At 44.9% G+C, this 25,503-nt stretch overlaps 2 long non-coding RNA genes across 2 annotated transcripts; one reads left to right on the top strand and one right to left on the bottom strand.

Annotated features, from left to right (window-relative positions):
• Positions 1-6,122: 6,122 nt before the first annotated feature.
• LOC308570927 lies at positions 6,123-9,518 on the top strand. Its single transcript, XR_014001234.1, has 2 exons — positions 6,123-7,296; positions 7,977-9,518. It is a non-coding gene; the product is annotated as an uncharacterized lncRNA (long non-coding RNA).
• LOC308570931 lies at positions 8,310-15,950 on the bottom strand. Its single transcript, XR_014001240.1, has 2 exons — positions 15,851-15,950; positions 8,310-8,684 (listed from the first exon to the last, which is right to left on the bottom strand). It is a non-coding gene; the product is annotated as an uncharacterized lncRNA (long non-coding RNA).
• Positions 15,951-25,503: the final 9,553 nt, after the last annotated feature.

Raw genomic sequence — 25,503 nt, 5'->3', positions numbered from 1 at the left:
AGTACAGTACATTGTTTATTGCTTTCATTTTACGGATCAATGGCCTCGTTAGATAGTAAAATTCATGTTAAATTGCTGTTTTAAGGGTTGTTTTTCATCGTCTGGAACGGATTAATCCATTTTCCATTACTTTCCATTGGAAAGTTACAGATAGGTAGCCGTGTTGGTCTGCCATAGTAAAAAAAAAATAAAAAAATCCTTCCAGTAGCACCTTAAACCGTATCTGAAGAAGTAAACCGTATCTGAAGAAGTGTGCATGCACACGAAAGCTCATACCAAGAACTAACTTAGTTGGTCTTTAAGGTGCTACTGGAAGGATTTTTTTGTTTGTTTTTTTCTATGGGAAAGTATGCTTTGGTTTAAGAACGCTTTGGTTTAAGAACGGACCTCCAGAACGGATTAAGTTCGTAAACCGAGGTACCACTGTACTGCTGTTTTGGCTAAGCTTACACATCTGCAGCAGTTTTTGTGAGGCTAAACCAGTGGACTTTGCTGCCATCTGGTGGCCTTTCATAACACCTATGAACAAGCTACACTTGAAACTATGATGAAGCATGACTTTATTTGGCAATATTTATAAAAACAAGTACAGATGCAAAGAAATTTTGGTTTACTTCCAGTTCCTTCCTCTTTGGGGCTTCATTTTTGGATACTCTTTCCTTGCTTTGATGTTCTTTGTGTTTTGCCTCCTATACTTATGTCAAACCTTGCCTCTCTTTGCACCCCAGTGCACAGCTGTCAACTTACAGATTTGAAAATAAGGGACCAGCAGCCAAAATAAGGGACCTGCAGCCTCACCTGTTCCAGGCACTCCAGTCTTCCTGTCCTCCTGCAGTCTGGTCAAACTCATGCTGGTAGCTTCGAGAACACTGTCCAACCAACTTTGTAACCAGAGGTTCAACTGAATAGAATCTGAATCACATGCACCACAAGGCCTATGCAGCCTCAACTTAAGATGGCTCCCCGGCCTGGCTTTGCACTGCAAAGTTTGCAGCAGCACATGCAACAAAATGGCATCCAGCATTCAAAAACCTCCTCAGCTTGCATTAACTAGCCACACACAAGGCATACAAGCTCCACCTCCCAGTTGTTCTTAGACTTCTTATTGGGTGAGCAACACAGCCAAGCAACACAGTTGGAGCCTCCCTCCTCCCTGGCCGGCAGGGAGGGAGGGAGGGAGGGAGGGAAGGAGAGGAGCTGCTTCCTTTGAAATTTAAGGGACATCATTTAAGGGACATCCATCAATAAGGGACAGCAGCGGGACATGGCGCTGGAATAAGGGACTGTCCCTTCAAATAAGGGACACTTGACAGCTATGCCCCAGTGCTTTGTTTACAGTTTGCTTTTTATGTAACTGACACGCATTCTGCTTTTGTTATTCTTCCAATTTGAATGAAAAGCAAATTTAAAAATCTGGTGGAATGGAGAGAACAGGTGGGGCATGGTCATTTCTGGATACAAATTCTGTACAAAGGATGGTTCGGCAGGTGGTGGTGTGTCGGGCTAGGCAGCCTCGTTGCGATTGGGGATCTTCCCGCTCGATGTGGTGCAATGGTAAGATAACACCATTAAACAAGAACCACCAAAACATTAAATTAACTTTCCAAGATAATACTGTGATTTTAAGTAGACTTCCCTCATTTTTTTCTTGGTTAGTTTCCCTTGAAGAGATTTTTTGGTACTGTTCTTCATCCAGGATTGGCCCGTTCAACATATCCAGGACTGCTGCAACAGGTTACAGACTCCGCTAACCCAGAAATAGTACCTTGGCTTAAGAACTTTGCTTCAGGATGAGAACAGAAATCGTGCAGCGGCGGTGCGGCAGCAGCAGGAGGCCCTATTAGCTAAAGTGGTGCTTCGTGTTAAGAACAGTTTCAGATTAAGTACGGACCTCTGGAATGAATTAAGTACTTAATCTGAGGTACCACTGTATAGATAATACTGAGTGTGAGCTAGACCAATGGTCTTATTCAGTGTAAGGCAGCTTCCTATGTGGATAGCTCAGTTAGTTAGAGCGTGGTGCTGATAACACCAAGATTGCAGGCTTGCTCCCTGTATGGGAGAGCTGTATATTCCTCCATTGCAGGGGGTTGGCCTAGATCAGGGGTCCTCAAATTACGGTCTGCGGGCCATATCCGGCCTGCCAGGGTCCTGAACCCGGTCTGCCCGGCAATTGCCGCTACCACCCGGTGTCTTCGGACGCAAGAGGCAGGGAGGCAGGCTCCGCCCAGGCCCGGGGCAAACCCCCGCTGCTGCTGCTGCCTTGCGGCCGGACTGGCAATCTCTCTGCCCGCCCGCCTGCTCTCTCTTGCTGCCACATGTTCACTCTTGCCTCACAGGCCTTGGCTGGCTCCACTACAAACGCCGCCCCTACTCATGAGGCCTTTGAGGCCTAGTCGCCTCCCCTTGCCGGGTTCGGGCGAGCCCTGCGCTTGCGGGCCAAGGGAACACGTTCGGCTCCTGCTGGCCTCCACTCGATGCCCCACAGCCTCGGCGCTCACGCAGGTCCTGTTTAAAAAGTTTGAGGACTCCTGGCGTGGATGATCCCCTTCCAACTCTATGATGGTTTACTCAGAAATAAGTCCCCCAAATAAGCAGGGCTTTCTTCCTAGTAAAAAAGGTAAAGGTAAAGGACCCCTGGACTGTTAAGTCCAGTCAAAGGTGACTATGAGGTTGCAGCGCTCATCTCACTTTCAGGCCGAGGGAGCCAGTGTTTGTCCGCAGACAGCTTTTCAGGTCATGTGGCCAGCATGACTAAGCCGCTTCTGGCACAGCGGAACACCGTGATGGAAACCAGAGCACACGGAAATGCCATTTACCTTCCTGCTGCAGCAGTACCTATTTATCTACTTGCACTGGTATGCTTTCAAACTGCTAGTAAATGTGTTGAGGATAGTGGCCAAAGTTAGCAGCATAACAAGACTCGCTTTTGAGTATAAATGCATGAAATTGTACTGTTAGTTTTATTCTTGTTTATTCTCTTACATTCATATGCCACCTTTCTTCCATCATAAAACCCAAGATTGTATTATAGTTCCATCCAGGCACTGAACAGATTTAGACCAGCTTAGCTTCAGCAAGGTATCTTAGTTATTTTATATAGTGCATAATTGTATCATTTTTGTAGCCTCGTGTGCCTTCAGAACATACTCTGGGACCAGCCCAATAATAGCCTTGAGGAAATCCAAGGATGCATTTGCTGGCAGTTGCTTGCACAATGAGAACTGCCTGTCCTGAATTTCTCAGAACTGATCTCCAAGGAAATTCCTGGGTTGCTGAACCCCACTCCACCCAACCTTCTCACCAAATAAGGACACAGCAGGCTTGGAATTGGGAAGGTCACATTTACTAAAATCCATTTGTAAGGCACATATAACACCACTTCACAAACATTTCTTTTCCATATCCTTTTTATATGTAACAAAGTCCTGAGATGATGAAGCATGGTTTCCCTCCAGTTTCATAAAAATTCACATTGCTTTGGCACATCTTAGGAAATATTGACAAGAACACTCTGACAAATAGGAATGACAAAAAGGAGAGGCAAAAGTGGTTCCTTGTACCAGAGTGATTTGCATCAAAAGCTGTGTATTCAAAACTTTATTTTAGTTCATAAAACGTATTGTTATTCTGCCCTAGAATTCCCATCACCTCCGATCACTGGCATTGCTGGCTGGGGCTGAGGGGAGTTTTGAAAAACCCTCAAAACAATTTAGAAGATCATCTGCTGTCATGACAAAAAACTATATTCCTTTGAAAGGAGCTGGGAGGTGTGAGCAGGGAATGGTATTCACAACAGGGATTAACAGATAGATTGGAGATATCAGGGCAGCAAAGATGGCTCACCATGAGTCTATTTGATGTATGTTAAAGGACAATAAACGATCAGTTAATTAATTTGCCACTATATGCTTTAACCGCTTGGATTTTCAGCAAAAGTCACTAAAAGTGTGTGGATTCTGTCAAAACCATAACTTCCTCAGCAAAAATCATATTAGCAAACATGGGTAAGTCACACAGTCCTCCCACCTGCCTTGTCATTCTATGACTCTATGATCTCCACTAGAGCGGCTTAGCACAGGCTCACCACAGACCACAATTAGGGCAGATCACTTAGCACCACTTTTTCCTGATTGGGAGGAGAGCATATCTTTTTGCTGAGTACCAGGTGACAACACACATTTCACCATCTTTCTCTGCAAAGATGAGCGGAGAAATGGGACAATTTAAAGGAAATGGGACTATCTAAAAATAAATGAATTGTGTGTTTGAAATGAAATCGTTTTTAAATTAACAAGTAACAACAGAAGTGGAGTCAAAATAGCATTGCCGAGAAACAAGGGGGTGATATCAGCATACTTAGGGGAACCAGTGTTCGAATTTCCCCAGGCGCCAGGCACATTTTGCTACCGGCAGGAACTGGCAAGTGAAGTTGATGGAATAGGCAGAGATGGATAATCTGACCGGGCAGTTAGGAGACCAAGAGTACCAAAAATTTAACAATTGGAGTAAATACTGTGGGATGTGAAACACAAGAGCAGTCAATTACAACATTCCTAGAGTGTACATGTTTAGACATGGGGAGGGATGTTTGTCCAGCCAGGAGGTAAAATTCCTGGGACAGGCTTCCTCTGCATGTGACTAGAGGTGAGTGTGGCCTCTCCTGTGCAGGTAACGACAAAAGCACAGGACAGGGGCAGCCATCTCTCTCTCTTCTCTTCCTTCGAAGAAGTAACATCTGCTAAGATAAAGATGCCCTCTTGGCTCCCAGCCAAGAGAGGAAAAAGGAACTATCTTCTTATAAGACAGATTCTAAATGTATATAACTTTATTAAGCTGTCTGCCTTCTGGGATCCGATTGTGAACAGAATGTGAGTAATCTCTTTTTATACTTTTGTAAAGGACTGTGTCGTGTCTTGTATTTTAAGAGGGAACAAAGGGGAAATTACCAGAGTAATTATTATAGAGGTTCTAGCGAACCTGAGCACACGTTACCGTTGCGAACTTAAATAAAGGGGAATGTCTTACTCTGCTGATATTTTGGGAACTTGATAGCACAAGTTGGATAAGGATATAATCAGTCAATATATCCTCTCCTGCATCCCTGAACATTTCCACAAATACAAAAAATATTTAAAAATCACTGTGGAGATTTAAAATTTTTGCCTGGACTAGACCAATTCTGTAAAGACAACTAGTGGAAATAGAGGTAAACAGATGATATAATTGGGAATGCATATAAAGTAGAAAACTAAGGATCCAAGTTTGGGGTGGAGGGAAGCTAAATGCTAACAGAGTAACAACAGAATATGTAGACAAACAACACAATTTTCTCTCCTCCCTCCTTTTTATTTAAGTACACATGTTGAATGTTTTGAGATTCCATTGGCTTGTTGTGGATGTTGACATGTATGAGAAAGAGAATTTATGAAAAAACAATAAAGATGAATTTTTTTAAAAGGGGAAATAAGATTCCTAGAATCCTAGAACTGTAGTTGGAAGGGACCCCGAGGCCTTATGTTGTTACTGCAATAATAATAAAACAGCGACAGCAACAATTGTGCAGCAGGTCTGTTTAGCAGTAACTGCTTGGTGATAGGTTAAAAAACTTACATAGGAAACTGTGAGACTTAGGCAATTTCCTGCCATTTTCCTGTGGTTTCCTGGTTCAGTTACAAAGCGAGATGGAGAGAGAAGCGTAAATAGCAGTTATGCAGCAAGACGAGGCTTTCAGTGGAAGAACCTATTCCCCAATTTTGTTAAGACCCCCCTTCCCCAAAATGTAGCAAAAGCGCGGATGAAACTCAACCAGCTTTATTCTACCGCCTCTTTCAACCAGCGGCGTATGTCATCTGGCTGCAAACCCACCGAATTCGGGGCAAGGCAAAAGTTTCGCTCCCCTCCAGACCCACCTTCGCAATCCTTAGCATCCGCCGCCGCCAGCGTGAGATGAGATACGCCGCTGGTTGAGGGTGGCGAGAGAGGTCACGGCCAAGGTGCAGCCAGGGGGGGGCGCACAATCGGTCTCCCGGCGGAGCAGCTCCGCCCGTCCTCTCTGGGCTGCTAGCAATCCTCGGGGGGCTGCTTGTCCTCTCTGGGTTGTTAGCAATCCTCGGGGGGCTGCGCGTCCTCTCTGGGCTGCTAGCAATCCTCGGGGGGCTGCCTGTCCTCTCTGGGCTGCTAGCAATCCTGGGGGGGCTCCGCGTCCTCTCTGGGCTGCTAGCAATCCTCGGGGGGCTGCCCGTCCTCTCTGGGCTGCTAGCAATCCTCGGGGGGCTGCGCGTCCTCTCTGGGCTGCTAGCAATCCTCGGGGGGCTGCCTGTCCTCTCTGGGCTGCTAGCAATCCTCGGGGGGCTGCGCGTCCTCTCTGGGTTGTTAGCAGTCCTCGGGGGGCTGCGCGTCCTCTCTGGGCTGCTAGCAATCCTCGGGGGGCTGCCCGTCCTCTCTGGGTTGGATTTTCAGCAAAAGACTAAAAGTGTCTGGATTCTGTCAAAACCATAACTTCCTTGGCAGAATCATATTAGCAAACATGGGTAAGTCACACAGGTCCTCCCACCTTCCTTGTCATTGTATGACTCTATGATCTCCACAGTTCACTAGAGGGGCTTAGCACAGGCTCACCACAGACCACAATTAGGGCAGATCACTTAACATTACTTTTTCCTGATTGGCAGGAGAGCAAGTGACAATAGAAGTGAAGTCGAAATAGCGTTGCATTGAAACAAGGCGGTGATGTCAGCATCCTTAGGCGAACCAGTGTTTAAATTTTCCCAGGCGTGTTTTGCTACTGGCACACGACTACATGGAGATTTCTGGATGCCAGGCTGGCGGTCACAGTTTAAAAACCTATGTCCTAGTCCATAGTTAATACCATTTCCATTTCCACAGTGTGCGTTTCTCCTTCTTGCATACTGGGTCAAGAGAACTGTTGTCAAGCAGTGTAGTTGAGATCATAGAATCCTAGAATTGGAGAACTAGAGGGGACACCGAGGGTCATCTAGTCTAACCCCCTGGCAAATAGGCATTCCGTTTTGGTGATCATAGCTTAGGTGTGAGATGCCATTTGGCGCCTAATTTTATGGCACCTAGTATATATATCTGAGTTTCTAACACTGAGGGGAACCACCAGGTTTTCAGAAGAGAAAATCTTAAAAACGTCAACACTGCACTCCCCCCCCCCCCAAAAAGCCACACAGTTAAATGAAGATGGAGTATGTTCAACAGCCACTGAATGAAGCTGCTGCCAGCATAGTCAGGGATGATAGAAGTTGGGAACTAACATCAGGAGCTTCAGAGGTTTCTTTTTTTAAAAAAAAAAAATTATTGCATTTTTCCAAATAAGAGTACACAGTATTAAACAAACAAAGAAAAAAGAAAAGAAAAAAAGAGAAAAGAAAAAAAGAAAACAAACCATTTCAACAACTTATTTCAACTTTCCAACGGACTTCCCCGCATCTCCCGCACAGAGCATTCTTAACAATAAATTTATCAGCAAATTATAACCTTGTTTCGTGTGTTTCTTTTATACTTTCAATTACAATTTAAGTTTAAATTCCTTATTTTCCGTTTACTCTATAAGCAAACATACTATCCTTTTTGACCATTTAAACATTGATTCTTTCATTAATATTATCTAATTTCATATGTATTCCACTCTCGTTGCTGGGGCTAACATTCGAAGTCATGCGAAATCCTATAGTTCATATAACTTATAAAACTTTTGCAAATAGTCCTTAATTTTTTTCCAGTCCTCCTCCATTGCTTCTTCTCCCAAGTCTCGGATCCTGGCAGTCATCTCAGCTAGCTCCATGTAGTTCATCAATTGCGTCTGCCACTCTTCCAGTGTGGGCAAATCTTGAGTCTTCCAATACTTAGCGATAAGGATTCTTGCTGCTGTGGTAGCATACATACAAAAGGTTCTATCATTCTTTAACACCTTTTGGCCGACAATGCCCAGAAGGAAAGGAGCTTCAGAGGTTTCCTTGCCTCTTTGCTCTAAGCTGCTACAGTTCTGCAGTGCAAAAGGCAGAACACACATTCCCCAAGAAGTAATCTCTGTCAGGGGACACATGAAAGTGGACAGAGTGGCTATAGCCAGAAATGAGAAACCCCTTCTCTCTGAACTGATTGCCTGCAGAGGGCTTTTTAAAGTTAGTCCAAACAGCTTTTGAAATTGGGATGAGGGTTGTGGGCTTTTTAGGGAGAAGCGTAAATAGCAGTTATGCAGCAAGACGAGGCTTTCAGTGGAAGAACCTATTCCCCAATTTTGTTAAGACCCCCCCTTCCCCAAAATGTAGCAAAAGCGCGGATGAAACTCAACCAGCTTTATTCTACCGCCTCTTTCAACCAGCGGCGTATGTCATCTGGCTGCAAACCCACCGAATTCGGGGCAAGGCAAAAGTTTCGCTCCCCTCCAGACCCACCTTCGCAATCCTTAGCATCTGCTGCCCCCAGCGTGAGATGAGATACGCCGCTGGTTGAGGGTGGCGAGAGAGGTCACGGCCAAGGTGCAGCCAGGGGGGGGCGCACAATCGGTCTCCCGGCGGAGCAGCTCCGCTCCTAGGGGCCGTTTCCTGCTCTGCGGAGGCGGCGAGAGGCTCCCATCGCCCAGAAACTCCGAGAATCCTTTCTGGGCTGCTAGCGATCCTCGGGGGGCTGCCTGTCCTCTCTGGGCTGCGAGCGATCTGGAATGTAACAAAGTCCTGAGTTGATGAAGCATGGTTTCCCTCCAGTTTCATAAAAATTCACATTGCGTTGGCACATCTTAGGAAATATTGACAAGAACACTCTGATAAAATGGAATGACAAATAGGAATGACAAAAAGGAGAGGCAAAGGTGGTTCCTTGTACCAGAGTGATTTGCATCAAAAGCTGTGTATTCAAAACTTTATTTTAGTTCATAAAACGTCTTGTTATTCTGCCCTAGAATTCCCATCACCCCCGATCACTGGCATTGCTGGCTGGGGCTGAGGGGAGTTTTGAAAAACCCTCAAAACAATTTAGAAGATCATCTGCTGTCATGACAAAAAACTATATTCCTTTGAAAGGAGCTGGGAGGTGTGAGCAGGGAATGGTATTCACAACAGGGATTAACAGATAGATTGGAGATATCAGGGCAGCAAAGATGGCTCACCATGAGTCTACCTGATGTATGTTAAAGGACAATAAACGATCAGTTAATTAATTTGCCACTATATGCTTTAACCACTTGGATTTTCAGCAAAAGTCACTAAAAGTGTGTGGATTCTGTCAAAACCATAACTTCCTCAGCAAAAATCATATTAGCAAACATGGGTAAGTCACACAGTCCTCCCACCTGCCTTGTCATTCTATGACTCTATGATCTCCACTAGAGCGGCTTAGCACAGGCTCACCTCAGACCACAATTAGGGCAGATCACTTAGCACCACTTTTTCCTGATTGGGAGGAGAGCATATCTTTTTGCTGAGTACCAGGTGACAACACACATTTCACCATCTTTCTCTGCAAAGATGAGCGGAGAAATGGGACAATTTAAAGGAAATGGGACTATCTAAAAATAAATGAATTGTGTGTTTGAAATGAAATCGTTTTTAAATTAACAAGTAACAACAGAAGTGGAGTCAAAATAGCATTGCCGAGAAACAAGGGGGTGATATCAGCATACTTAGGGGAACCAGTGTTCGAATTTCCCCAGGCGCCAGGCACATTTTGCTACCGGCAGGGACTGGCAAGTGAAGTTGATGGAATAGGCAGAGATGGATAATCTGACCGGGCAGTTAGGAGACCAAGAGTACCGAAAATTTAACAATTGGAGTAAATACTGTGGGATGTGAAACACAAGAGCAGTCAATTACAACATTCCTAGAGTGTACATGTTTAGACATGGGGAGGGATGTTTGTCCAGCCAGGAGGTAAAATTCCTGGGACAGACTTCCTCTGCATGTGACTAGAGGTGAGTGTGGCCTCTCCTGTGCAGGTAACGACAAAAGCACAGGACAGGGGCAGCCATCTCTCTCTCTTCTCTTCCTTCGAAGAAGTAACATCTGCTAAGATAAAGATGCCCTCTTGGCTCCCAGCCAAGAGAGGAAAAAGGGACTATCTTCTTATAAGATAGATTCTAAATGTATATTACTTTATTAAGCTGTCTGCCTTCTGGGATCCGATTGTGAACAGAATGTGAGTAATCTCTTTTTATACTTTTGTAAAGGACTGTGTCGTGTCTTGTATTTTAAGAGGGAACAAAGGGGAAATTACCAGAGTAATTATTATAGAGGTTCTAGCGAACCTGAGCACACGTTACCGTTGCGAACTTAAATAAAGGGGAATGTCTTACTCTGCTGATATTTTGGGAACTTGATAGCACAAGTTGGATAAGGATATAATCAGTCAATATATCCTCTCCTGCATCCCTGAACATTCCCACAAATACAAAAAAATATTTAAAAATCACTGTGGAGATTTAAAATTTTTGCCTGGACTAGACCAATTCTGTAAAGACAACTAGTGGAAATAGAGGTAAACAGATGATATAATTGGGAATGCATATAAAGTAGAAAACTAAGGATCCAAGTTTGGGGTGGAGGGAAGCTAAATGCTAACAGAGTAACAACAGAATATGTAGACAAACAACACAATTTTCTCTCCTCCCTCCTTTTTATTTAAGTACACATGTTGAATGTTTTGAGATTCCATTTGCTTGTTGTGGATGTTGACATGTATGAGAAAGTTGGAAGGGACCCCGAGGCCTTATGTTGTTACTGCAATAATAATAAAACAGCGACAGCAACAATTTTGCAGCTGGTCTGTTTAGCAGTAATTGCTTGGTGATAGGTTAAAAAAATTACTTAGGAAACTGTGAGACTTAGGCATTTCCTGCCATTTTCCTGTGGTTTCCTGGTTCAGTTACAAAGCGAGATGGAGAGAGAAGCGTAAATAGCAGTTATGAAGCAAGACGAGGCTTTCAGTGTCGCGTATTCCACGCGGCGTTTTCAGCAAAACACTAAGAGTTCCAGGTTTTTCAGTTCAGTCCTTTTTAATGTGAGCTATATACAGGCATTTACAAAAGAAACAGTCCATACAGAGTACTTACAAACGAATACTCTTCACCACAGCAGCACCACCACACTACAGCACAACCACCACACCCCCTGTTAAACAGGCTTTCCTTTTTAAAACAGCCAATTACACTAATCACACTCCTGCTGAGTCACTCTGACCCAGCAGAGTATTGCATCATCCTGTTGAAGCCTGCAGACTTATCCAGTATCCTGCGAATCCCAACACTCCTCCTTAAGTCAAAGGCTTGAGACCCAATAATTCTCTTAAGTCTCGAAATTTAGGAGCATCCAAACATTTTGTATACAAATCTGCCACATTACATTTTGTGTTACAGTGCTGTACCTTTAACAAATTTCTTTCCAAAGCATTTTTCACATTTCCGTATCTTATCGCAATATGTTTACTTTTGCTTTTAAAGTTCTGTTGGTTGGCAAGCTGTTGTGCAGCCATGTTGTCACTTAGCACAGTGATTGGCATTTCAGAAGGTATTCCAAGCTCTTTTGTTAGGCAAGCAAACCACTCTATTTGTGATACACATTCGCTTATGGCTGAGTACTCTGCTTCACAAGTACTTGTGGCAACAAATGTTTGTTTCTGGGATTTCCACTGAACCAGGGCATTTCCAATATATATGGCATAGCCAGTGGTAGACTTTCCATTTTCTCTGTCTCCCCAGCTGGCATCAGCGTATGCATACACTTGCTGATCATATCCTGTATCCAGTACCAGTTTATAATCTTTTGTGCCTTTCAGATACCTTAGGATTCTTTTAAGTGCTACCCAATCTCTCTGAGCCGGGTCTGCACTTCTTTGGCTTAACATGTGCACTGCCAATGTTATGTCGGGTCTTGTCCAACAACTTAAATATAACAGAGAACCCAACAGAGAATGAAACGCTGTTGCATTCTCACATTTTTGCCCTTCTGGTTCATTTTTGTACTGGGTAGTTATGGGAGTGTCAACCTCATTTGCCCTCTCCATTTCATATGTCTTCAGTAGCTTTTCGATTTTTTCCTTCTGACTCAGAGAGTAAACGCCCTCTTCATTTCTCTGAACCTCTACTCCTAAGTAATTTTGAATCTCTCCCAAATACTTCAGTTTGTATTTGTTACCTAGGCTGTTTATAAACCAAGACACTTGCTTTTGTGCAGTTGTTATCAGACAGATATCATCAACATACAAAAGTAAATAACAAACACTTCCTTGCACCATTGCTGAATATAAACAGGAATCAGCCAGGCTTTGTTTGAATCCCATCTTTTTCAAAGTTGTGTCTATGCATTCATGCCATAGACGTGCACTTTGGTGTAAACCGTATAGTGCCCTTTGCAGCTTTAACACCATGCTGTCTTTTTCTAGCTCATAACCTGGTATTTGCTGTAAATATACCTCGGCGTCAATAGGAGCATTTAAATATGCTGAGGCAACATCAAAATGATTAACTTTTAACCCTCTCAGACTTGCCATTGCTAAAACTGATTTTACTGTTTCAGCCTTTGCTGTTGGGGCAAACACTTCATCATAATGTATCATTTTCCTCTGTGTAAAGCCCCGTGCAACCAACCTGGCTTTCCTCTGACAACTACCATCAGCCAGCTTTTTCACTTTAAAAACCCACTTACAGCTTATGGGCTTTTTACCTTCAGGCAATTCTGTAGGTACAAACACATTGTTGTTTAGCAGAGAGTTATACTCTGCCTGCATTGCCTTTAACCACGCCTCTTTCTCTAGAGTAGGTAACTCTTGCACTTCTTCAAAGTTTTCTGGCTCAGTTACACAAACCTGGTTTATGGTGGCTGGGAACCCATAACGGTCTGGAGGGTGACCTTTATTACTTCTTGCAGACCTCCTTGGTTCATTAATCTCACCCCCTGGGCTACCTTCAGGACTGCTTTTGGGGTGGATTGACTCTGGAGATCTACCTCCTCCTGTCCCTGTTGCACTTTCTTCTCTCCCCTGCTCCATGCTAGCAGCTGGAGAAAAATGCTCAACCTTTACTTCCTCCCTTTCAGTTTCTCTGGGAGAGCTGCCAATTCTTAGCTTTGTTTCAACTGCCTTATCAGGTATGCTCGGCAGTAAAACTTTTTCTGGCAGCAGGTTTGCATGTATCTTGGGCCAATTTCTTTGCTCATTAAAGCTGGCTGATCGACTATAACTCAAAAGGTTTTTATCATCTTCAAACCTGTAGGCTTTCGTACCACTTTCATACCCAAGAAATAGCAACTGCTGTGCCCTCTTCCCACCTTTTCTTCGGTTTTTCACAGGTATGTCAACCCATGCCTTTGTCCCAAAGATTCTTAAATGTTGCAAACTGGGACTTTTGTTATAGAGAATTTTATAGGGTATGTCATCTAGTACCCTTGACCACAAGCGATTCCCAATATAATTCGCAGTCTTAATACTTTCAGCCCAGTACTTAATTGGAAGATTTGCATCTGCTAACAATGCTTTCATTTGTGTCTGCAAGACACCTCCCCTACGCTCTGCTACTCCGTTCTCCTGAGGCGTGGCCACATTGGTAAGCCTATGTTTAATCCCTTGGGAACGCAACCAGTTTCTTAGGGAGCTTGCCATAAACTCCCCTCCCCTGTCTGATTGAATAGAGGACACCTTTTCACCAAGTTGCCTTTCTACCCTTCTTACCCAGAACTTCAAAGTTTGGGCAACGTCAGACTTTTGCTTTAATGGATAGACCCAGCCAAATCTAGAAAAATCATCCACTAGGATCAAACAGTACTTGTTGTGGGAGACACTAGGTGGAAAAGGACCAGTTACATCAGCATGAATCAACTCCAGTGGTTTTTTGGTTTCTCTCTGGCTTGCTCTTGCTACTGGGCAAGCCCTGCTTTTAACCTCCTTGCAGATATTGCAGTCTAAGTAATTATCACAACTTTTTATGTTTTTCATCCCCCCACACAACTCCAATGTTTTGTTTAGCACCTTATAGCTAGCATGAGCCAGACGCCTGTGCAGGAGATGAATACACATATCATGGGTCGGGACATTTTGCACATTCGCAACCTTAGATTCACACTGCAGTACATACATATTAGTTCTAAGGCTAGCATTTGCCAACACTGCCCCATTTTGCTTTATCTGGCACTGGCCTCCCACAAAATTTACTTCAAAGCCTGCTTTTGCCAAATCAGGAATGCTCAGGAGATTGTTTTGCAAACTAGGCACACACAACACATTCCTGAATGTGTGTCCCAGCTGTGGGAACACAACCTCCCCCTCACAAACCACATTAGCTTTCTGGCCCGTAGCAAGACTTACATGTTTTTTGTTTGAAGCCCTAGCATCAGTTAGCAGACTTTTTCTTTTACAAAAGGTTTGAGAAGCTCCACTGTCCAGAACCCACAGCTCCTCATTTTCTTGACCATCTGCAGACACCCAAGCGGTAGACTCCCTCTGCTGCCACTTGTGTTTCCGCTGTTTTTGTTGTTTTCTCGGGCAGTCCCGCAGCAGATGTCCACTAGACTTGCAGCAAAAACACGTTTTTACTTTGTTGACCACCGGCTGGCCTGCAGCATCTCCTCCTGGCTGTTTCTCCGGCTCCCGACACCTCTGCTCTTCCCGGCTGTTGTTCCCTCTGGGATGCTCCAACAGCTGGGCTGAGGTCATCTTTCGCTCTGCACGCCTGTCCTCCTCTGCATACAACCGTCCGGTCACGTATTCCAGAGTCAGCTTATCAGTCTCTACAGACTCGAGGGAGTTGACCAGCATATCATAGCTGTCGTCAAGGGAACTCAGGACTATAAAGACTTTGTCCTCTTCCCCCACAGGCCTCCCTCTTAAGGCTAGCTCCTGGAAACAGCCTGTTAGGAATTTTAGGTGGTTTACCAGGGAGTCCCCCGGTTTCTTCCGACACCGGTACAGTCTCCTGGTCAGTGTTATCAGTGAGCCAGCTGTCTCTCGCACATGGACAGCCTTGAGCGCATTCCACGCCTCACTTGCCGTCAACTTATCAGCTACGTAGACTAGCTGGCTGTCGTCCACTCCAAGGATGATCGTAGCCAAAGCTTTCTCATCCTTTTCAAGCTGGGCCTCTGCTAGTGCCAGCTTTTCATCGTCGTCCTCATCCTCCTCAGGGGGCTGCGGTGGCTCTTCCACCACTTTCCACAGGCCCTCACGCTTGAGGAAGTGTTGCATGCGGACCGACCAGGTGCTGTAGTTCGTGGCCATCAGCTTCTCCAGCAACACGCCAGTTCTGGACTGCTCCATCCCTGCAGCTCACCTCCAGCACCCACGGCTAGATAACTGCCACCTGTACTCTTGCGCAGCGGAAGCGTGCTGGGCCCATAACCCTGTCGTGTATTCCACGCGGCGTTTTCAGCAAAACACTAAGAGTTCCAGGTTTTTCAGTTCAGTCCTTTTTAATGTGAGCTATATACAGGCATTTACAAAAGAAACAGTCCATACAGAGTACTTACAAACGAATACTCTTCACCACAGCAGCACCACCACACTACAGCACAACCACCACACCCCCTGTTAAACAGGCTTTCCTTTTTAAAACAGCCAATTACACTAATCACACTCCTGCTGAGTCACTCTGACCCAGCAGAGTATTGCATCATCCTGTTGAAGCCTGCAGACTTATCCAGTATCCTGCGAATCCCAACATTCAGGGGAATAGCCTACTCCCCAATTTTGCTAAGACCCCTCCTCCACCAAAATGTAGCAAAAGCGCGGATGAAACTCAACCAGCTTTATTCTACCGCCTCTTTCAACCAGTGGCGTATGTCATCTGGCTGCAAACCCACCGAATTCGGGGCAAGGCAAAAGTTTCGCTCCCCTCCAGACCCACCTTCGCAATCCTTAGCATCCGCCGCCGCCAGCGTGAGATGAGATACGCCACTGGTTGAGGGTGGCGAGAGAGGTCACGGCCAAGGTGCAGGCCAGGGGGCCGCACAATCGGTCTCCCGGCGGAGCAGCTCCGCTCCTAGGGGCCGTTTCCTGCTCTGCGGAGTCAGCGAGAGGCTCCCATCGTCCAGAAACTCTGAGAATCCTTTCTGGGCCGCTAGCAATCCTCGGGGGGCTGCCCGCCGTCTCTGGGCTGCTAGCAATCCTCAGGGGGCTGCGTGTCCTCTCTGGGCTCCTAGCAATCCTCGGGGGGCTGCGTGTCCTCTCTGGGCTCCTAGCAATCCTCGGGGGGCTGCGCGTTCTCTCTGGGCTCCTAGCAATCCTCGGGGGGCTGCGCGTCCTCTCTGGGCTCCTAGCAATCCTCGGGGGGGGCTGCCCATCCTCTCCCGGTTGCTAGTGTGGGATGTAAACACAGGAGCAGTCAATGACAACATTCCTAGAGTGTACATGTTACAACATGGGGAGGGATGTCTGTCCATCAAGCAGGTAAACTTCCTGGGGACGGACTTCCTCCACATGTGACCAGAGGTGGGTGTGGCCTCACCTGTGCAGGTAAATGACAAAAGCACAGGGCAGGCAGCCATCTCTCTCTCTCTGCCATCACCTTTCGAAGAAGCAGGATGCCCTCTTGGCTCTCAGCCAAGAGAGGAGAGGCCTATCTTCCTATGAGATAGATTCTAAGTGTATTTTACTTTTTTAAGCCTGTCTGCCGTCTGGGATCATATTGTGAACAGATCGTGAGTAAATTCTTTTATACTTTTATAAAGACTGTGTTGTGTCTTGTATTTTAAGAGGGAACAAAGGGGAAATTACCAGAGTAATTATTATAGAGGTTCTAGCAAACCTGTGCACACGTTACCGTTGCGTACTTAAAGGGGAATGTATATAAACTCTGCTGATATTTTGGGAGCTTGTTAGCACAAGTTGGATAAGGATATAATTAGTCAATATATCCTCTCCTGCACCCCAGAACATTCCCACAAAGGGTTAGTGGGCCCAGTATTGCATATTTCTGCGTATTTTTGAAGGATTGCATTGGATTGTGATTTTGAGTTGAGTAGTATTTTTCTGAGTTAACTTCCTGGTAAGCACATGGTCCTTTGTTCCATTGTGCAGTGGGGATTAAGTAACCCCCCCCTTCCCTCAGAGTTCACAGTGACCCAAGGCAGTGAAGAATTGTTTTGTATTTTGAGATTTTTGAGATTTTGATTTTAAAATTTTGAGAAATTTTGAAATTTTGAAGAATTTTCAAATTTTGGATTTTAAGATGGCTAGAGCAGCTTTTGATAGTGATGCAAAGCTAGGAATGCCTGTGCTGAATGAGTACAATTTCATGCACTGGAAGCAGCGCTTGATCGCATGTCTAGATTATAAGCACATTTTGGAAGCTTTAGAGCCTCAGCCTACAGGATCGTCTGAGGAGGATTTAGCCAAGATAAGTGCTTGGAAACGCATGAACAGCGAAGCTAGACACATAATTTTGAGTGGACTTCGCGATGAGCAGCTATCATTAATAAATAGTACAGATGATGCATCTCAAATCTTAAGAGATATTGAGCGCGTGTATGGAGAATCTAGCATAAACAGCTTCAGAAACTTGGTGTGTAAATTAACCAGAGTGAGGATGAATTCAAAAGAGGAATTCACAGAGCACATCAACAAGTTTACTGAGATTATTCAAAGAATTGATCTGACTCCCAAAGCTTTTGATGAGGATACAAAGATAGCATTTTTGTTATCATCACTTGGACCACGCTTTGGTGTCGAGTTACAGCTCGGCATCCAGGGAAAAATCAGTCTCACACCAAGATAGGTTCCGAAATATGGCTGCTCCTAGGGCTATGGCAGCTCCTCGGGCTAATGCAGCACAGCTTTTATTGTGTGAAAATCAGAAAGATACAAGCCAAGTAAGGATACAAAAAATACAAGTCAAGCAATTTGTTCTAGCCAGCAGATAAAGACCTTGGTACTAGACCATGCGAGCGATCAGGCCATGCTACGTTAGCCAATCATATGGGACAGCACGAGCTGTTCACGCGCTATTCATGCTCCAAGGATGCTTCTAGCTATGAGATCACCCTGTAACAATAAGAACTTTGCTCATGCTCTCATGTACAAGCAATCATTTTCCCACACTTTGGTGCATTTGTAAGTTTGATGGCTCATAGACAAGGTCTGACTTTTAAAGACTTGATTGGTTATTTAAAAGAAGAATGCAGAGATAGAGCTGAATCTCCAGTGAGAAATGCTAGAAGCAAGGACAGCAGTTATGCATCTAGGCAATGTACAAAGTCCAAAGAGATGCCTAAGAAAGTGATTTGCTTCAATTGTAACAAAGAAGGACACATTGCAAAGAACTGCAGAGCTCCTAAAGCCAAGAAACCCCACCCCTTTCAGCCAAAAGGGGAAAAGAAGGGGAAATGTGAATGCACATGGTTACTGCAAGAAAGGAACTTAGCTGTCCAGAATCATGAAAATAAACGTAACAAATGGATTTTAGATTCAGGAGCGAGTTCGCATTTTTCATATAAAAAGGACTATTTTAATGAGATTAATGAGATAAATGATGAAGAAGGATCTGAAATTGAGATTGCAGATGGCAACATTGTTAAAGCAAAAGGTGCAGGTTCCATGAGCCTGAAATGCAATATAAACAATGAATGCATTGAGAACACAATCTCTAGAGTTTTGTACGTTCCAGAGCTGAGTTGCAATCTAATCAGCGTGTCCACTTTGGACAAGAAAGGTTTCCAGGTCACATTTGGAAATGGAGAATGTAAAGTGACTAGAAATGGCAAAGTGTTTGCTCAAGCAAAGCTAATAAATGGTGTATATGAGCTTGATCTTTCAGAGAACCAGACTGCAAAAGTGGCACATTCCAGCCAGAAGGATGAAGCAGATCTGGACCTGTGGCACAGAAGGCTTGGACACAGGGACACCAACGTCATTCTGGATCTACAGAAAAGAAATCTTGTAAGAGGTTTGCAGGTAAAGCAGAGCAACAAAGCTCCAGCAAAGTGCATAAGCTGTATTACTGAGAAGGCTATAAAACCTTCATTTCCATGTTGTGCAGAACAAAGAAGCAACAAAGTGCTTGACATAGTGCACACTGACATATGTGGACCCATGAATGTTCCCTCACTGGGAAAGAATAGATATATTTTAATATTTCTGGATGACTTTTCAAGATTTTGTGTTGTATATTTCCTCAAAGAGAAGAGTGAGACAGTGGAGAAGCTCCAGGAATACATTGCCATGGTCAAGAATAAATTCCAGAGAGCTCCAGCTGTGTTAATGAGCGACAATGGAGGTGAGTACTGCTCAAATGAAATGCAGGCTCTCCTGGCCAAGGAAGGAATTGCACACGTAACCACAATTCCTTACACACCACAGCAGAATGCCATAGCTGAGAGAAAGTTTAGGTCCATTATGGACATGACAAGGTGCATGCTAAAGGATGCACGTTTGCCACACAAGCTGTGGGCCGAAGGAGTGTACACGTCGGTCTATTTGCAGAATAGACTGCCAACTAAAGGTGCAGAGCGCACACCATTTGAACTTTGGCATGGGAAAGCTCCCAATCTGTCGCACATACGTGTGTTTGGAAGTCCGTGTTACTTCCACGTGCCCAAGGAACACAGACACAAGCTTGACTCCAGGGCAAAAGCAGGTATCCTTGTGGGATATGCTTCTGGAGGCAAAGGATACAGAATTATGGACTTACAAACTGGTAAGACAAATGCATACCATGCGGTTTATTTTGATGAATATGGAAAAGTAGACACTAAGAACACTGTTGTGGATTCTTCAGATGAGTCAGAAAGGACTCAAGAGTTTGTATATTTCCCTTTTGAGACCCCACAAAGTAATTATCTGCCTTCGAGTGTTACAGCGCCCCCTACAGGCGACGCACCAGAAGACGCAGAGGACCAGAACCCTGGCGGCACCAGAGACGAAGATGAGGACTCAGATGGGGACATGCCTGCGTTGGAGGAGGATGAGGAAGCTGATGCGGTCGCAGAACCAGAAGTCAGACGCTCATCCAGAACCAACAAAGGTGTCCCACCAGTACGGTTGTCCTACCTTGCAGGGTCGGCGTTTCCTCAGGAACCTTCCACTTGGGAAGAGATACAGGAGATGCCGGCTGCAGAAGCCAGTCTCTGGAGGAAGGCCGCGCAGGAGGAGATGGATGCACTGCATCAGAACAAGACCTGGACACTCACTGAGCTGCCTCCCGGTAAGAAGGCCATTGGCAGTAAATGGGTTTTCAAGGTTAAGAAGGGGTCAGAAGGAGAAGTGCAGCGCTACAAAGCTAGACTTGTAGCACAGGGATTTTCACAGCGTTTTGGTGAAGACTATGATGAAGTTTTTGCACCAACTGTGAGGTACAGCAGCGTAAGAATGCTTTTAAGCATTGCAGCCTCCAAGAAAATGAGGGTGAAACACATAGACATTGCTACCGCTTTTCTACATGGGCAGATTTCAGAGGAAATTTATATGAAACAGCCTAAAGGTTTTGTAAAACCACATGAGGCACATCTAGTGTGCAAACTGCAGAAAGGACTTTATGGACTTAAACAGGCTGCCAGAGCCTGGAACCAGAAGTTGCATAAAATGTTGACGCAACTTGGGTACAAGCAAGGCGATGCTGACAAGTGCTTGTACAGTAAGTCAAATAATGGACAATTCTCATATATCCTAGCATTTGTTGATGACCTGATTATTGCCACAGCAAGTGAGAAAGACTATACACAGATAGTAAAACACCTTAGCAAGGAGGTGGAGGTCAAGGAGCTAGGAGATGTCCAGTACTACCTCGGGATCCAGGTGGAAAGAGAAGAGGACGGCTCATTTCTTCTCAGCCAAAGACAGAAGATCCACGAGCTAATTGAGCACATGCAGATGCAAGACGCACATCCAGTTGCTACACCGATGGCTACTGACTTCCTGAAGAATCAGCAGGATTCGAAGCAGTTGCCAGACAACAATGACTACAGGTCGGCGATTGGTAAACTTTTGTATTTAGTTACCACATGTAGACCTGACTTAGCTAATGCTGTGGGGATTCTTAGCAGAAAAGTGAATTCTCCCACTGAGCATGATTGGGCAGGTGTAAAGAGGGTGGTGCGATATTTGAAGGGTACCATGAATTGTAAATTAAGGTTACCAGCCGTCAGAGACCCTAAGTTGGTTGGGTATACTGATGCGGATTGGGCTGGGGATAATGCTGACTATAAATCAACAAGTGGTCATGTCTTCATGTTTGGGGATGGACCTGTCTCATGGGGCAGTTACAAACAGAGCTGTGTAGCATTATCTTCCACAGAATCAGAATACGTTGCAGCAACAGAAGCCTGCAGAGAGATCGCCTGGCTTGATCAACTCATAAAGGACTTTGGGTTGGTGAGAAAAGGGCCTGTCAGCTTGCTTGAGGACAATCAAAGTTGCCTGAAGCTGACGCAGAGTAAGAAGTTCCTGGCCAGAACAAAACACATTGGGGTTAAATACCACTACATACGCCAGATGATCCAGGATGGACTTGTGGAGCTATCCTACTGCAGCACCCAAGAGATGACTGCTGACATCCTGATGAAACCCCTACCAAGAGAGAGTTTCCAGAATCTACGTGTCAAGCTGGGACTCTGGGTGGTTGAATAAAGTTGTTTATGTTTTGTATATGTTGTATTGCCTGAGAAGGGGTATGTGGGATGTAAACACAGGAGCAGTCAATGACAACATTCCTAGAGTGTACATGTTACAACATGGGGAGGGATGTCTGTCCATCAAGCAGGTAAACTTCCTGGGGACGGACTTCCTCCACATGTGACCAGAGGTGGGTGTGGCCTCACCTGTGCAGGTAAATGACAAAAGCACAGGGCAGGCAGCCATCTCTCTCTCTCTGCCATCACCTTTCGAAGAAGCAGGATGCCCTCTTGGCTCTCAGCCAAGAGAGGAGAGGCCTATCTTCCTATGAGATAGATTCTAAGTGTATTTTACTTTTTTAAGCCTGTCTGCCGTCTGGGATCATATTGTGAACAGATCGTGAGTAAATTCTTTTATACTTTTATAAAGACTGTGTTGTGTCTTGTATTTTAAGAGGGAACAAAGGGGAAATTACCAGAGTAATTATTATAGAGGGTCTAGCGAACCTGTGCACACGTTACCGTTGCGTACTTAAAGGGGAATGTATATAAACTCTGCTGATATTTTGGGAGCTTGTTAGCACAAGTTGGATAAGGATATAATTAGTCAATATATCCTCTCCTGCACCCCAGAACATTCCCACAGCTAGCAGGCCTCGGGGGGCTGCGCGTCCTCTCTGGGCTGCTAGCAATCCTGGGGGGGCTGCCCATCCTCTCTGGGCTGCTAGCAATCCTCGGGGGGCTGCGCGTCCTCTCTGGGTTGTTAGCAATCCTCGGGGGGCTGCCCGTCCTCTCTGGGCTGCTAGCAATCCTCGGGGGGCTGCGCGTCCTCTCTGGGCTCCTAGCAATCCTCGGGGTGCTGCCCGTCCTCTCTGGGTTGGATTTTCAGCAAAAGACTAAAAGTGTCTGGATTCTGTCAAAACCATAACTTCCTTGGCAGAATCATATTAGCAGACATGGGTAAGTCACACAGGTCCTCCCACCTTCCTTGTCATTGTATGACTCTATGCTCTCCACAGTTCACTAGAGGGGCTTAGCACAGGCTCACCACAGACCACAATTAGGGCAGATCACTTAACATTACTTTTTCCTGATTGGCAGGAGAGCAAGTGACAACAGAAGTGGAGTCGAAATAGCGTTGCATTGAAACAAGGCGGTGATGTCAGCATCCTTAGGCGAACCAGTGTTTAAATTTTCCCAGGCGTGTTTTGCTACTGGCACGCGACTACATGGAGATTTCTGGATGCCAGGCTGGCGGTCACAGTTTAAAAACCTATGTCCTAGTCCATAGTTAATACCATTTCCATAGTGTGCGTTTCTCCTTCTTGCATACTGGGTCAAGAGAACTGTTGTCAAGCAGTGTAGTTGAGATCATAGAATCCTAGAATTGGAGAACTAGAGGGGACACCGAGGGTCATCTAGTCTAACCCCCTGGCAAATAGGCATTCCGTTTTGGTGATCATTGGCGCATAATTTTATGGCACCTAGTATATATATCTGAGTTTCTAACACTGAGGGGAACCACCAGGTTTCCACAAGAGAAAATCTTAAAAACGTCAACACTGCATTCCCTGCCCCCAAAAAAGCCACACAGTTAAATGAAGATGGAGTATGTTCAACAGCCACTGAATGAAGCTGCTGCCAGCATAGTCAGGGATGATAGAAGTTGGGAACTAACATCAGGAGCTTCAGAGGTTTCCTTGCCTCTTTGCTCTAAGCTGCTACAGTTCTGCAGTGCAAAAGGCAGAACACACATTCCCCAAGAAGTAATCTCTGTCAGGGGACACATGAAAGTGGACAGAGTGGCTATAGCCAGAAATGAGAAACCCCTTCTCTCTGAACTGATTGCCTGCAGAGGGCTTTTTAAAGTTAGTCCAAACAGCTTTTGAAATTGGGATGAGGGTTGTGGGCTTTTTAGGGATGGGGGAGGTAAAAACCTTAGAACATAGACAAAATATTGTGCTACTTGGGCAGTGGAAGGAAATCTGACAATCACACCAAGGGCTTCGCCTTCACAGCCGCTTTCTACCCAGAATACAAAACAAAATGGCACACCCTAGAGCGGGAGTAGCCACTGTGGGGACCTCAAGATGTGGTGGACTACAACTCCCAGCAGACCTGACTACTGGCCTAGGGTAGCCAGGTGTCTTACATTAAAGAGGACTGTCCTCTTTTTGAGGTCTGTCCAGTCCAAGTCTGCTTTAAGATTTGTGGTTTAGTCGTGTCCAATTCTTCATGACCTCATGGACCAGAGCACGCCAGGAACTCCTGTCTTCCACTGCCTCCCGCAGAAGCAGGCAGCCTGTCATCCCCACCATGATATGTATTTTTTATTTAAACTGCAGCAATTATTTCTAAATTTGCACCCATACATATAAGTCACTATTTGCAAACTGATATCCTCTTTTTCAGCACCGCATACCTGGCCCCTCTACCTGTTGGCTGGGCTGACAGGAGCTGTGGAGCACAACATCTGGAGAGCAACATGCCAGCTATTCCTGCCCTAAAGGATTCAGATTGCTACTCTTGTTTCATCTCACACCCAAATGACTCAAGATACTCACACTGGGCTGTGCCTATAACAGCCACCTCCTTCTCTGCTTGAACTGTGAAGTGCATAAATTTGGGGATTCAAAAGTGGACTTTTTAAAAACCCCCAAAGGCCTGACAAGGACCTCTTGAGCTTCCACTCTTACCAGCACAAAAGAGTGAGTGGTTCTGAAAGGAATTTGGGCAAACTGAATGGGTCTATCCATCTACTCCGTGATTCAGTCTGCCTACATGTCAATCACCCATTGTCACAATGAAGTCAGGTGATCCCATTCGGTATAGCAATGGGCCCAGAATCTCCAATTATCAGCTGATCATCGGGGTTCCCTAGCACAGTGCTGAGCAAGCGCCAACATTCATTGCAGCTTGCAAAGTGTTATACAGTGATACCTTGGTTCTCAAACGCCTTGGTACTCAAACAACTTGGAACCCAAACACTGCAAACCTGGAAGTTAAGTGTTCCAGTTTGCGAAGTTTTTTCAGAAGCTGAAAGTGCTCCGTTTTGAGTGCCATGCTTCCGATTTGAAATACCTAGGGGTTAATTTGTCTGCTAAAAATTTGAATTTATTCAAAGACAATTACGAAAAATGTTGGTCAGAAATCAAAAAGGATTTAGAAACTTGGTCAAGATTGAAACTTTCCTTGTTGGGTCGAATTGCAGCTATAAAGATGAATGTATTGCTAAAGATGCTGTTTTTGTTTCAAACCCTACAGATTGTGGACAGAGTGGAATGTTTTGGAAAGTGGCAGAAAGATATCTCTAAGTTTGTCTGGCAGGGCAAAAAGCCCAGAATAAAATTTAAAATTCTAACTGATGCAAAGGAAAGAGGGGGATTTGCCCTGCCGGACTTAAGGTTATATTATGAAGCTGCAGCTTTCTGCTGGATGAAGGACTGGCTACTCCTAGAGAACACTGATGTCCTAGATCTGGAAGGGTTTAATAATGCTTTTGGATGGCATGCATATTTGTGGTACGACAAGGTAAAGGTTCACAAAATGTTCAAAAATCATATTGTCAGAAAAGCAATATTTATTGTCTGGACAAAATACAAAGACTTATTAGAAAACAAGACCCCGAGGTAGCTATCACCAATGGAGGCCAAGGCCCGAAAAAGACTCAATATGGAGGCCGGCTGGCCGAAATATTGGGAAATAATAGAGAAAATTGGAGACAACTGGAGGCTGCAGAGCTTAGAAAAATTAAAGCATAAGGTGCGAGATTGGTTACATTACGCTCAAATTCAAGAGGTTTTTAAATTGGACAAAAAAATAGGATTCCAGGTGGAAAAATCGAAACTAGAGACAGAATTTCTTGAACCAAAGACTAAGGTACTTTCGAGAATGTATAACTTGCTGCTTAAATGGAACACTCAGGATGAGACAGTCAAATCAGCCATGATAAAAT

Source organism: Podarcis bocagei, assembly GCF_964188305.1.
Source record: "Podarcis bocagei genome assembly, chromosome: 13".
Lineage (NCBI taxonomy): Eukaryota > Metazoa > Chordata > Lepidosauria > Squamata > Lacertidae > Podarcis > Podarcis bocagei.
Note: the sequence above shows the minus strand (reverse complement) of the source record. Positions and strands in the feature narration are given on the sequence as shown.